Source organism: Piliocolobus tephrosceles, chromosome 19 (genome assembly GCF_002776525.5).
Source record: "Piliocolobus tephrosceles isolate RC106 chromosome 19, ASM277652v3, whole genome shotgun sequence".
Taxonomy (NCBI): Eukaryota; Metazoa; Chordata; class Mammalia; order Primates; family Cercopithecidae; genus Piliocolobus; species Piliocolobus tephrosceles.
This window is the reverse complement of record NC_045452.1, coordinates 48,901,178-48,914,452: the sequence shown is the minus strand read 5'-3', so window position 1 is coordinate 48,914,452 and position 13,275 is coordinate 48,901,178. Positions and strand designations below refer to the sequence as shown.

The 13,275-nt window shown below is 38.1% G+C and overlaps 1 pseudogene; it reads right to left on the bottom strand.

Moving 5' to 3' along the window:
* Window positions 1-2,798: 2,798 nt before the first annotated feature.
* Window positions 2,799-3,364, bottom strand: LOC111524191 (annotated as a pseudogene).
* Window positions 3,365-13,275: the final 9,911 nt, after the last annotated feature.

The following is a 13,275-nucleotide window of genomic DNA, read 5'->3' as shown; positions in this document are numbered from 1 at the left end:
GCCTGCTAAGAGAACAGCTATTCTGCAGCCCACAGATCAAGAAATAATTTTGACTTTTAAGTCTTTGCAGTGGTCTGGAACCTGCAATATCTCTGAGGTGTGTCTGTATTAACTGCTGGCAAGATTCTGTTAGACAAGATTCTGTTTTGTTCATGGAGGGTACAATGAGGGTAAACAAACAAGTAAAAAATAGTAGTGAATAAAAATAATACTTTTAGTTAAATATTAAAAATTGGTACATATATAACATATATATATATAATGCTAGTATTGTTTAGGAAATAATCAACTTTACTGACTATAGAGTTTATTTAAAAGGGGTAAGCCAAGCATGGTGGCATGTGCTTGTAGTCTCAGCTACTCAGGAGGCTGAGGAGGGAGGATTGCTTGAGCCCAGGAGTTCTGGGTTGTAGTGTGCTCTGCTGATTGGATGTCCACAGTAAATCTGCATCAATATGATGACCTCCTGGGAGCAGGGGACCCCTACCTTGCCTAAGGAGGGGTAAACTAGGCCAGACTGGAAATGGAGAAGGGAAAACTCACTGCTGATCCATAGTAGGATCATGCCTGTGAATAGCCACTGCACTCCAGCCTGGACAACATAGTGAGATCCTGTCTCTAAAAAAAAAAGCAACCAACCAACCAAACAAACAAACAGGGTGAGAAAAGAGATATTTCTGTGAACTTTGAAGGGAGGAGAGATATATTCCTGTAATAGATCCTAGGCTGTATATGAGCTCAGTCCTACACCATGTGTTCATGGAAATGGGAGTGGGTAGCATTGTTGGAGCATACGTTGGTGAAGTGTAGGTAGGTAAAGGAGTGGTGAGAAAGGGGCTGGAGGGAAGCCAGAGATGGGCTGCAAATGCCCTTTACAATTATATTAAGGGGACTTCATTGGGAAGGAGGATTGCTGAAGATTTTAAATGAGTGTCTCATTTAAAAACATGTTAGCTACAAGTAACAGAAATTGTAATTCAAAATGGCTTAACCAATAAGAAATGTTATTGGCTTACATAAACCAGTGTCCAGAAGTGAGATGGTCCAGGCTCTGTTCTCCCGCATTTCTCTTGGTTCTGGCCTCTTTCATTTGATGATTTAATTTTCAGGTTAGGTCGGGCATGGTGGTTCACGCCTGTAATCTCAGCACTTTGGGAGGCTGAGGCAGGCAGATCACTTGAGGTCAGGAGTTCGTCAACAGCCTGGCCAACATGGCAAAACCCCATCTCCACAAAAAATACAAAAACTAGCCGGGCATGGTGGCATGCACCTGTAATCCCAGCTACTCAGGAGGCTGAGGCAGGAGAGAATCGCTTGGACCCAGGAGGCAGAGGTTATAGTGAGCTGAGACTGTGCCACTGCACTCCAGCCTGGGCAACAGAGGGAGACCCTGTCTCAAGAAAAAAAAAAAAAAAAAAAAACAGGCCACATGCAAAATGGATGCAGCATTCCACATATAACAAAATCCGGAGGTAGAGAGAGTCCCTTTAAGAAACCCTAGAGAAACAATTTTACCAGAAGCATTGTTTCACATGGCTCCTTGTTTCTCATTGGCTTACATCAGATCACATGCTCATTCCTGAACCAATCACTTTCAGTAGGTACTGGGGTGCTCTAGAGTAGCCAAATTCAATCCTAAAGCCTAAGGCATAACCACATTCATTTGCAGGACTATATGCGGACGAGGAGGGAGACACAAATGAAATTCAATTTCCATAGAAAGAAAAGCGAGAAGGAAAACAGCTGTGAGAGCAATGAACGATGAGCTACCCATATCCACTCAGATATTTGAAAATGTAGATGATTGTGTTCCACTTAATGTAAGAATATAATGGACTATTTGGTTTTACATCCAGATACAAGCCCAGGATATCAACAGGTAAAGTCTTACTTCTCAGTCCGTGTCACCTATGCATGATACTGCCAGGTCTCAGACAGTTTTCAGGTGACTTCTACTATAACATCAGATGACTTTATAGTGACCAAATAAAAGGAGGAGAGAATGAAGCACCAACATTTAAAAGAAAAAAAAAACCTCTTAGATATTATATTTTCTTCTTCTTATAGTGGAATGCATACATGTTTAATTTCATTCATACCTAAACTGTTTGTTTCATGACACCAGCTACTGCAGTCAGTTAAAATCCTGACCTCGGAATTTTATTATGGCTTATATATGTCTAGGAAGGAAGATTACACAGGTAGGATTTTGATAATTTTCTCATAAAAACAGCCAGGCTAGTACTTGCTAAAACAGCACTGCTGTCTCTAGATCTTTTCTTCCTAGACTAGACCCATTAGTAGTTTAACCAAAGTGAAGTGTCCTGATTAGGCTTAAATGGCCATGAATAGAAAAGCAGAGATAATCTCCTGTCCAATCACTGAGTCTACTTAGCAGAAATTCCCAGGAACTAGCTCTCTGTTGTTAGAAAACTCTCAGGAAACTTACTCCTTTCCTTCAAAGTGAATAGTTTATTTTTAGACAAAAAGTGGGGATTTCAAATTCCCAATAGACATCTTATAAAGAAAACTAACAACAAGATTTGTGATCTGATACCAGATTAGAGTTTATTTGAAGAAAAAGAAACCAACTCTTGATCCATTTTTAACTAGAGAAGGAAGGGGAAAATACAAGAAAACAGAAGAAAAAGAGATGAGTATTCTATGAGAAAAGTTATTTTAATATCAAATAGGTTTTAAAAAATTATCTCTTCTGGTTAGTAGAAGATAGATTCTATCTAGATAATAGCTGAGATGGACTTTGAGAGAAATAATTGTAACATGGAGATCTGGAGCCCTTAGCAAGTTGATCGGTAGAAGCCAAATCCACAAGTTGGTCTGTAATAAGAAGACTGGAATGTCCTAGAGAGAACATATGTTGGGTGGCAGAATCCAGATCCATAGCCCAGGGAAGAGAAGCCACAGCCTCCATAACGTGGGGATCTGAAGCCACTGGACCCACAGCCCACTGAGTAGCAGCTCCTCGATCCATAGCCCAGGGAGCGGCAGCTGCTGGATCCAAAGCCTAGCGAGATCCAGAGTAAGTCGACTGGCAGGGACCGCAGAGTAAGGAGATTCTGGGGCTGTAGCAGGAGGTCTGGCAGGGGCTGGACTCCACACAGGACATCTGGCAGCTAGGGGTGTCCCAGCAGGTCTCCTGAAAGCTCTTATAGAGAGAGGAACCCAGCTGGCAGGTGCCGGGAGAGCAGAGGTCAGTGCTGTAGACCAGGTTGCTGTGATATAAGGAGCCACAGGAGGAGCCTGGGTAGGGCAGGTAGCCCCCAGAGGAGCGGGAGGAGAAGTTTCCAGAGCAATAGTTGTAGGACATGTTGACAGGAGATGTGAGTTCAGCTGAGTTGCACTGAGAAGATGCCCTCATGTCCCTGCCTGTGCCCAGTGATGTTTATACCCTCACGCTGCTGGGCGTGATGCAGTATCTGGGACACCTCCCCCCATTCTTGTGAATGTGTTTTCATCAAATGACTAAGTAACCTAGGTTATAAATACAACTCAACACAATCATTTGTCATTAACAGCAGTGTATTAATTCCGGTTTATAGAAGCTTCTCTCTCTGTTTCTCTCTCTCTCTCTCTCCCCCCCCAACCCCCATCTCTTTGTCTGTCTGTCTGTCTCTCTCTCTGCCGAAATAAGAGTCAAGGTCAATAAAAGGGGTGGTCATGATATACATAGTGCCTCCCCACCCTTTTATTGAGCTTGACTGTGGGTATTCTGAGCTTCAGCCTGCAAATTCCTACTGGTACTCCTAACAGTCATCAGCACACACCCACCCCCATTATTTACATATGCTTTATTAAGCATTAACTACATGCACAACATTTAAGAGTGTCCTGTGATTTAATCTTTGCAAACATCTTATGAGATACAAATGGTCATAAACAGTTTAGAAGTGAGGCCATGGAGGTTTTGAGAAGTTATGTAACATTCAGGTAATAAATCATGGACCCCATGCCATCCCAGGTGTATCTGTCTTTAAGGTCAGCAGAACCACGCTATATAGACAATTTGTGAAGCTTGTAATTTCTGCTCCCCAAATCACATGGACAATTGAGTATGCAGGTGAAAAAAAAAAACTTTCAAGGTGTTAATATTTGCATTTCAACTGATACATCTACTTGAGTATTCTTACCCCTTTTATGAATTCCCCAAATATAGCCAGCTGAGGGGACAGCTTCTTAATTGATTTTGGTTTTTTTTTAGTATTCAAAGTTACTCTAGAGATGCTTTGTTACAAATTATCTTCTATTTGCCCTCTCACTCAGCTTATCCTCGTTAAGCAACTCATGTTTTTTCCACCATGGAGTTATTAGATTCTTTTTCAGTGTGAGGCAGAAGATTCTTTGGCAAACACAGACTTTCACTGGGACTAGTTGTTAAAAACTGATATGCCTTTAGTGAGTTGACTACCAATAAAATACATTTGCAGAAACTTGAATTTTAATAGGGTGCCGACCTTTTGCCAACTCAGTTGGGAGTGAGAAACATGACACCTTCGAGAGTGATTCATTTCACTCCCTGCTCAGCTTCTCCTGTTCATCCTTTTAGAAAGACAAAGCAGCATAAAATTTACCATTATATGAAGTAGTTAAAATTATCTTTACCACTATAAAGCATCAATGGTATAAAGAAAAATCTTGGAATTAGAAATGTCTTTTTTCCCCACTTATTATCATATCCAACTTCTGCCTTCAAGCATCTTTTAGAAACTGGAAAGCAAAAAGCTATTTATGTAATTTGATCTTTTCAAACTGTTTCATAGATGATTGTTTTTTGTAATCTCCTGTAGTATTTGCTTATCTGGCAACAAGGGAATATTTTGTCCATTGTTTTGCTAACAAATTTCTACCAAATGCATTGCTCACATTACACCAAATCCGTTTGTGCAAGAGATACCAAAATGGAGTCATTTATGTCAAACTCTAACAAAATGGGGTCAAGAGAGGCCACAAAAAATTCTTCATGCACACATGCCTGTAACAAGGCTTATCACAAGAACTTCTTCAAATTGCAGTATTCCAGATAAATAGCTTCCAGGACAGCTACCTAGCAACAGCTGTCTTTACCAATAAACAAATGTCAATTCCTGCAATGAGCTTTTGACCAGTGAATCTTGTCTCAAAGCAGCTTACCTGGACCTCTCTTTGTATTTAATAACTTCTCCTGTGCTCTGACCCCTTGGATGTGCCTATGATCCATCATCCAGCATAGCATGCGTGTTCCCAGATTGCCCTTCTCTGCTCTTTCCAATTAAAACTCATTTGTTCTGAAAAGCATGTGTGAGTTTCTTTTTAGGTTGACACTTCTCATCCCTCAGTGCCAAAATCAAACTCCTCCTATCAGACAGGTGTTCATCTCAACTAGACTTTAGCTCTTCAGGAACAAAGATCTCAGTATTTGATAGTCTAGTTGACACACACACACACACACACACACACACACACACTGTGGAGGAATTGCAAGGGATGTATTTTGAAATGGCTCGTGCAGGGTGAGTAGTATTTCAGCTTGCAGGGAAATTACATATGTGAGAAGAACACAATATGCAGAAGTTTTGTGGGGTCAGTGATGGTGCTTAGTCTTCTTTGACCTAATTCCTGGCACATCATGGCTGCTCATTGATTATTTATATCAAATAATTTACTTTTATTTTACTTTCACTCAAGATAAATGTATGCATGTGAAAATAATGTTTCTGCTTTTAAAGTTACCTCTAATTAAAAGTGAAATGAATATTAAATCTATCTTTTATAAATTAATATATCCCCAAGTTAATCATAACCAGTAAGCCAAGGCCTATTAAGATAGACTGCCACTTAGAAGATGAATGGAGGATGGAAATTAAGGTTTTAGGGTGTAGAGGCACTTCCTGAACAATCTTTATAGTCCTTGTATGTGAATGTGCACTTGTTCTCTTCTCATTACACAAGGCAGCAGGATCAAATAAACTATAATTGGTAAAGGTGATCAGTTAGCTTAACCAGAAGTCTGGGTACAACTTTACATTGCAGTAATATTTTAATTATGGCTTCTTTCCATTATACTACAGATGCAAAAAACCATACACACTACCCAAGCATTTCTCTTAGCTCAAATTCTCCATCACAACCAGCTATATACCAGTTTTCCTGAATCACTGTGGTACCAAAGTCTTTTAATTAGTTTTCCTCTATTCCTGTAGGCATATCAGTGTTATTTAGGGGATGTCCAGGAGTCTACCATAGCCACTATTAATCTCAGCTATTTTATAATTTCTCAAATTCTACATAATTTTTTTAAAAGATAAAAATAACTGTAATTTTTAAAAATTAAAAATTTACAGAGGTTACTTTTGGAACTTGGAATGCTCTTCTAAAAGTAGATATCACTGTAATTTTTTCAAAAATTAAAATTCGTCATATATATAACAAGGCAATGCAAGAGTTTTATTTATTTATTTATTTGTTTATTTTTGAAACAGGGGCTCACTCCCATGGCCCAGGCTGGAGTCCAGTGGTGTGATCTTGGCTAACTGCAGCCTGGAGTTCCCGAGCTCAAGTGATCCTCCCACCTCAGCCTCCCAAGTAACTGGTACTACAGGCATGCACCACCAGGCCTAGCACTTTTTAAAAAATTTTTTAATAGAGATGTGGCCTTTCTATGTTGCCCATGCTTGAGCTCAAAAGCCTGGGCTCCCCACCTCAGCCTCCCGAAGTTCTAGGATTACAGGCATGAGCCACTGCACCCGGCTTTATACAACAGTTTCAAATATAAAGAGCCACTTCTTTATTAAGTAAATTAGAAAACATCTCTCTAAGAATTTAAACACATTTAAATAAATTTTGAAAAAGGTCAAATATTATGGTTATATATTTACTGAATTAAGAAATTTTGCCAAAATACTTTGCATCACTTCATGTCACCTTTTTATAAAGCTGTTTGGATCTGAAAGTGCTTTCGTGGATTTCACACTAACGCTTCATACCATTGAAGGAGCTATAATCATAGAATAATAATTTGTCAACTGAGGATACAATGTCATGTAGTCAAAAAGCTGCGAGCTTGGGATTGGAATGCATGTCTCTGGCTCTGAGTCCAGTTCTTTCTTCCATTAGGCTGGTGCAAAAGTAATTGTGATTTTGACATTAAAAGTAATTGCAGAAACTGTAATTACTTTTGCACTTTACATGATGCAAATGCATGAACCTGAAGAGAAATTGTATATTCTCTTCACTTTAGTGTTTCCATAAACATGGCCCTCTAGCATGCATCTCACATTTGCACATATTCTTGAATACGTCTCATTTGAAGTGTTTAATTTCCCTTACTTTGACTATATCCATATGTTCACTTTAAAAATCAAAATCTCTTACAAATTTCAGTGCTTGAAGTGATGCTCGATATCTGTCCTCAATCCATACCCCAAGCAAAATTGCCTTTGGGGCCTTCCTCAATTATTTTTCTTTCTCTTTCCAATTGCTTCATTCTCTTTCATTCTAATGGTTCTTTTACTTTCAGCCTTATAACCATGCTCAATCTTCTTCAATCCAAAAATTTTAAATAGTGCCATTTTCTCTATGATTATATAGCTCTTCTTATTTTATATCAGGATTATCTAAAGAGGCATGCAATCAGCTTGTCAGCTACCTCACTTTTAATTCTCTTTTCAATAACTGATATGATTAGGCTTTGTGTCCCTGGCCAATTCTCATTTTGAATTGTAATTGCAATAATCCCCGTAATACCCGTGTGTCAAGGGAATTACCAGGTGGAGGTAACTGAATCATGGGGCCAGTTCCCCCATGCTGTTCTCGTGATAGTGAGTGAGTTAGCACAAGATTTGATGGTTTTATAAGGGGCTCTTCCCCTTTCACTCAGCACTTCTCCTTCCTGCCGCTTTGTGAAGAAGGTGCCTTGCTTCCCCTTCGTGATTGTAAGTTTCCTGAGGTCTCCTCAGCCATATGAACTGTGAGTCAGTTAAACCTCTATCTTTTCTAAATTACCCAATCTCCGGCAGTTATTTATAGCAGTATGAAAATGAACTAATAACAGTTACCATCTTGTTTCTGTCTGGTTTAAAACTCTTCTGGAATTGCTCTGATATGGTCAGCAGTAGCCTCAATGCTGCCAAATGTGATGTATGTTTTTAAGATGATCTCATGTGAACATTTAACCATATGCAACACAGGCGACTATGTCCTTAACCTTAAATCACGTTCATCTATAGACTTCTATGAGATTACAGTTCTAGTCCCCTATCGAACTTTGACTAATTCTTTGTTACCATTAGTTGAATTTCTTTCATAATATTCCTTAAGACTTGGTATTGATCTCTGGACATATTCTCTCTATAGAGGAGACGCCTCCCTTTCATGGCTTCAACTACCATCCATATTCTGTGACATTTAAATATTCAAATTATCTTTCCAGTCTGTATAGTCTTTTTCTTTTTTAATTCTAGACCTAAACATCCAAGTACTTCTTGCCATTCCACTTAAAGGTTTCATAAGGATGTTGAACTTTTATGTGTATGACATTGAACTTCTGCTCTTCTCTTGTGAGGCAGAAATATTTTTGTCTCCTATTAGTAAACTGCATTTCCACCTATCTAGTTGTTTAACTCAGACAACTTAGAATCCTCCTAACATACATAATCTACCCTTAGCATAGGCCATTTTCTTTCCCAAATCTGTCTTACATTTATCCACTCCTATTACTTCTTTCTGTGTAGTTCAGGATTTCTCACCCTTGGTACCAGGGGCATTTAGGGCTGGGTAGTTTTTTGTTGTGGGGAGATATCCTGTGCATTGTAAGGCAGTTGGCAGTATTCTTGGCCTCTACCTACTAGATGCCAGTAGCACACCTCCCCCTTAAAATTACTATTAAGAATGTCTCCAAAAATTTCCTAGGGGAGAGAGCAAAATTAGCTCTAGAGGAAAAGCATTGTCCTTGTCTGAGGTAGTCTCCTTTCTTGGTGGAGCAACCAAAAATAATGTTAAGATTGTCTGCCTCTTTTTTTAAAAAAATGTCTCCTCTAGTCTTTCTTCTACACTCCTGCCTCATTTTCTTTTTTTCTTTTCTTTCTTTCTTTCTCTTTCTCCTTTCTTTCTCTTTCTTTCCTCTCTTTTCCTTCTTTCTTTCCTTCCTTCTTTCCCCTTTCCTTTCCTTTTTCCTTTCCTTTTCCTTTTATTTTTCTTTTCCTTTTTCTTCCCTTTCCTTTTCTTTTTCCTTTCCTTTCTTTTCCATTTTTCTGCCAGATCTGAAAACAGAAATATAGTCATATCACTTTCCTGATTACAACTTCCTGATTGATTTACCATACATTGAGGATGAAACAAATCCTCTATATGATCTGTAAAGCTGTGTAATTGAGTCCCTGCTCATGTCTCTGACTTCATCTTCATACAGTATTCTTTCTCTTTCTCACAAACACACTGGTCTTTGTTCACATTAAAGTATCTGAAGCTATTTTCTAATCCAAAGACACACTCTTCTCTCTGCCTTGAACATTTTTTCTTCATCTGGATTAAAATAATTAAGCTTTTCTCACCTCAAAACATTATATCTCAAGATAAAGTAGGTTCTCCTGTTGTGATTTTTAAATTATCTCTGTACTTAATTCTAATTTTAAAAAAATATTTATTTCTTAGACTGTCTTCTAGACTACAGCAGTGCTACTAACCAAACCAGTCCATGACAGTTCACCAATTGACCATGAGTTAAGTGTGTATATCAATATGCAAATGAATGCATGGCTACTTTCCTTAAGAAGCCTTGCATGATTAAAAATTTCAGCTTAAGGAAATCATATGTCAAACATACCTGCTTTACCCTGTATCCTGATCTATGATCCACTCTTTGAATGACACATTTCTGAATTGTAATATCTAAAGTTGAGTTGGGGGCAAATACTATCTGTGTTCTTTCTTATTTGACATGAAATTCTCAGCTCAAGAGTAGTCAAAGTTAATAGCTATTGTTGTTCAATAAATACTTAATGATAAACTAGATAATTACTGGTTTTATCATTGCTGAATATCTCCTATCTTATCCTGTTCCTAGACCTCTAACCTCCTCTTCGATGTTTTACAACAGTAAACTCAGAGGAGTCTCAACTGCCCTCTTAATCAGTACCACCTGGTCCAGATTTGCTTCTATTCCTTTGCACCCTAACTTAGCTATTATAATATACCATCTATAGTCTGAATACTAAATAAACACTTGTTAAACTGAATCATCCTGTCCAATATTTAAATATAGCAATGTGAAATTTGAAAGCTAGAGAGATTCATTTCAAGTAAATTCAGCAAGCATGCAGTGAAGTGTAGGCATTGTGGTGAGAGGTGAGAAGAGGGAGGTGAGTGAGAGATAGCCCTATCCCTGAAGGAGGCATGTCTTAATCTTTCTCTGGAAAATGAGTGGAAGTATGTTAATAGAAGATAAGTGACTTTAGAGATGTGTGTCATACTCCATTAAATTCAATCACTTTTGCTCTTCTCTCAGACCCTGAAGCTACTAGTCAAAGCTAAATAGAGTCTTAGATCCTTTGCATTTACATATCCTGAATTATTTTGAATCTTGTTAGTGTTTTATGTAGAAAAATAGTAATTCTTGGATTAAAAATTATTGTAGGCTATGGAATTTTTTCCCTACTTGTAGAAAGTGGGCTGTCTTTTCACGTTGCTTCTGACAAAATCAACAGCCAAGTTATCCAAACAGTAATTCGTCATAGTAAAAATCATGCAACTTCAGTAAGCCAATAACTAAAACGAGCTCAAGGAAAAACTGTTTATACTTGAATTCCTTAAAAGATTGCTTTATTAAATAATAGCATTTCTGTCATGTTGTAAACTAACAAGAACACATGAAATACCCCCTAATTTCTATTATATATAATTTCTATTTTCAGACATAAATTTTTAGTGTAGTTTCTCAATGTTGATTTTTTTTTTTAATCATATAATGGTGACAGAACCTTTCTCTCTGAGAGAAACTAACTAGTTTATGGTCAGCCAGTTCCTAAAACGGGTTTTGTGGAGATGAATATGAGGGACAGCAGCATTTCCTGGCAGTGTATGAAGAGGCATTAGGCCGATTCATAGAAGCCACGCCTGTACATTGGTCTAAGTAAGTTGACAGGCTTTTCCTTGTAGAGAAGTAGTTTGGGTGGCAAGAAGCTGGGACTGTAAATCAAGCTTTGGGTACTACTGGGTCTATAACTTAAAGATTGGAATTCATTGAATTCATAGCCTAGAAAGCACCCTGTCATAGAAAGCACAATATATGGCTGCCAGAGGGCTTATAGTAGCTCATCTGAGAGTCTTACAGAGAGACCCGTCTTGGTGGAGACTAGGAAAGCAGAGGTCAGTGGGATGGACCAAGTAGCTGGGGTAAGAAGAGACACAGGATTAGACCGAGTAGACCAAGAGTTCCCCAAGTGAGCAGGAAGAGAAGTTTCCAGTGTAGCAGCTTAATGTGTGACTGCTGGATCTGATTCACTTTTTATTAGTGTCAAAGGATGTCTAAATGTCACCTTATTGCCTAGAAGCTTATGTGCTCTGGCGCTGTGGGTATGACATTTTAAATGCCCAGCTTTATTATTCTTCTGTCCTACAATTTGCCTAGGAACATCTCCTTAGTGTGTTGTCCAATTTCAGCTGAATAGATTAATACCATCATAACTACGCATACCGGTATTTTATAACCAAAAGCCACTTTACTCTCAGTCTTGGACTTCAGATGATTGTTGTATGGTCAAAGCAATTGGATCGATCATTGGTGGCTTAATTCTTGACTGAGAGGATCACTTAGAGGATGCTGAGATATAGCTCTTTTTTTCCTCCCTGCTTACAGTTTTATATTTTGTTGTGATTCTTTTCTCAGTCATTCCTGATATGGTTTGCCATATTATCAAGCACATGTTTGTTCTATATTGTAACAACTAATATAGGAGATAGAAATCATCACGATACTCTACAAAAATTGAAAAAGTTTTATTAAAAAATAATTCTACTTGGCTCTCTTTACCAGTTGGATGGATATAGAATGCCTTATATAAGTGGACTTAAATTACATTAGCTAAGAAGATGGAAATTTCAGGCCAAATACTTTAAAAAACCATTCTCCATTGGGCACAATGGATCACACCTGTAATCCCAGCACTTTGGGAGGCCAATGCAGGTGGATTGCCCAAGCTCATGAGTTTGCGACCAGCCTGGGTAACACGGTGAAACCCTGTCTCTAGTGAAATACAAAAAATTAGCCAAGTGTGGTGGTGAGTGACTGTAATTGCAGCTACTCTGGAGGCTGAGGCAGAATAATTGCTTGAACACGGGAGGCGGAGGTTGCAGTGAGCCGAGATCGTGCCACTGCACTCCAGTCTGGGCCACAGAGTGAGACTCTGTCTCAAAAAAAAAACAACAAAAAAAGTAATCTCTCAAATTTATCATGTGGAAACTTTTAATGGCCCCTTAGGAACTGTGTGTATAAGCAGTAAAACAAATAACAAATATGAAAGTATTTTCTTCAAGCACATTGAAAATTGCTGAATAAAAAGTTCCAAAGTAATGTTGTAGATAGTCACATTTCCCTATTATGAGAGAGAAAAAATTACATCTACAGATGACCCTAGATATAGGAATGTGGTGGCCTGGAGAAGAGCAGACATTGGTGAGGACAAGAAATTAATGGCAAAGAAATGGATCTAACCAGAAGGATCATAGAATAAAATAAATTTTAAAAAATGGATATAAAAAAGCATTAAGGGAATGGCGACTTAGGTTACACCCAGGATAAAAATACAAAGGAAACAGAGTAAAACATACTTTTGTTTACATAGGTAGGATGTTTGGGAGGGACTGAATTACACTATTGTGTGCTCTAGTGGATACGTTAAATGTTTAGAAATTGACATGCATACGTATAAATGTTTAGAGGCTTCTAAACATTTAAAACGTACCAAACAACTAATACATGTTGTTAAATACTAAACACATTTTAAAGGTATAAAATCTGCTAAATATTTATAATTTCTAAACGTTTAAAACATTTTCAGCAAAAAAAAAATGATATGTTTAGGATAAATATTTCATTTTAGGGTGCATAAAAGAATACGATGTGTATGGCTCACTCAAAGCACCCATGTGCATTTAGTGTTTGGCCATAAGTTGCATACATTTATAGTCTAATAATAGTTAACATTTATGGAGTGATTTCTGTACTTAAGGAATTCTTCCGGCTGCTTCACTTATCCTATCATTTGCCTCTCATCGTAACCCCAT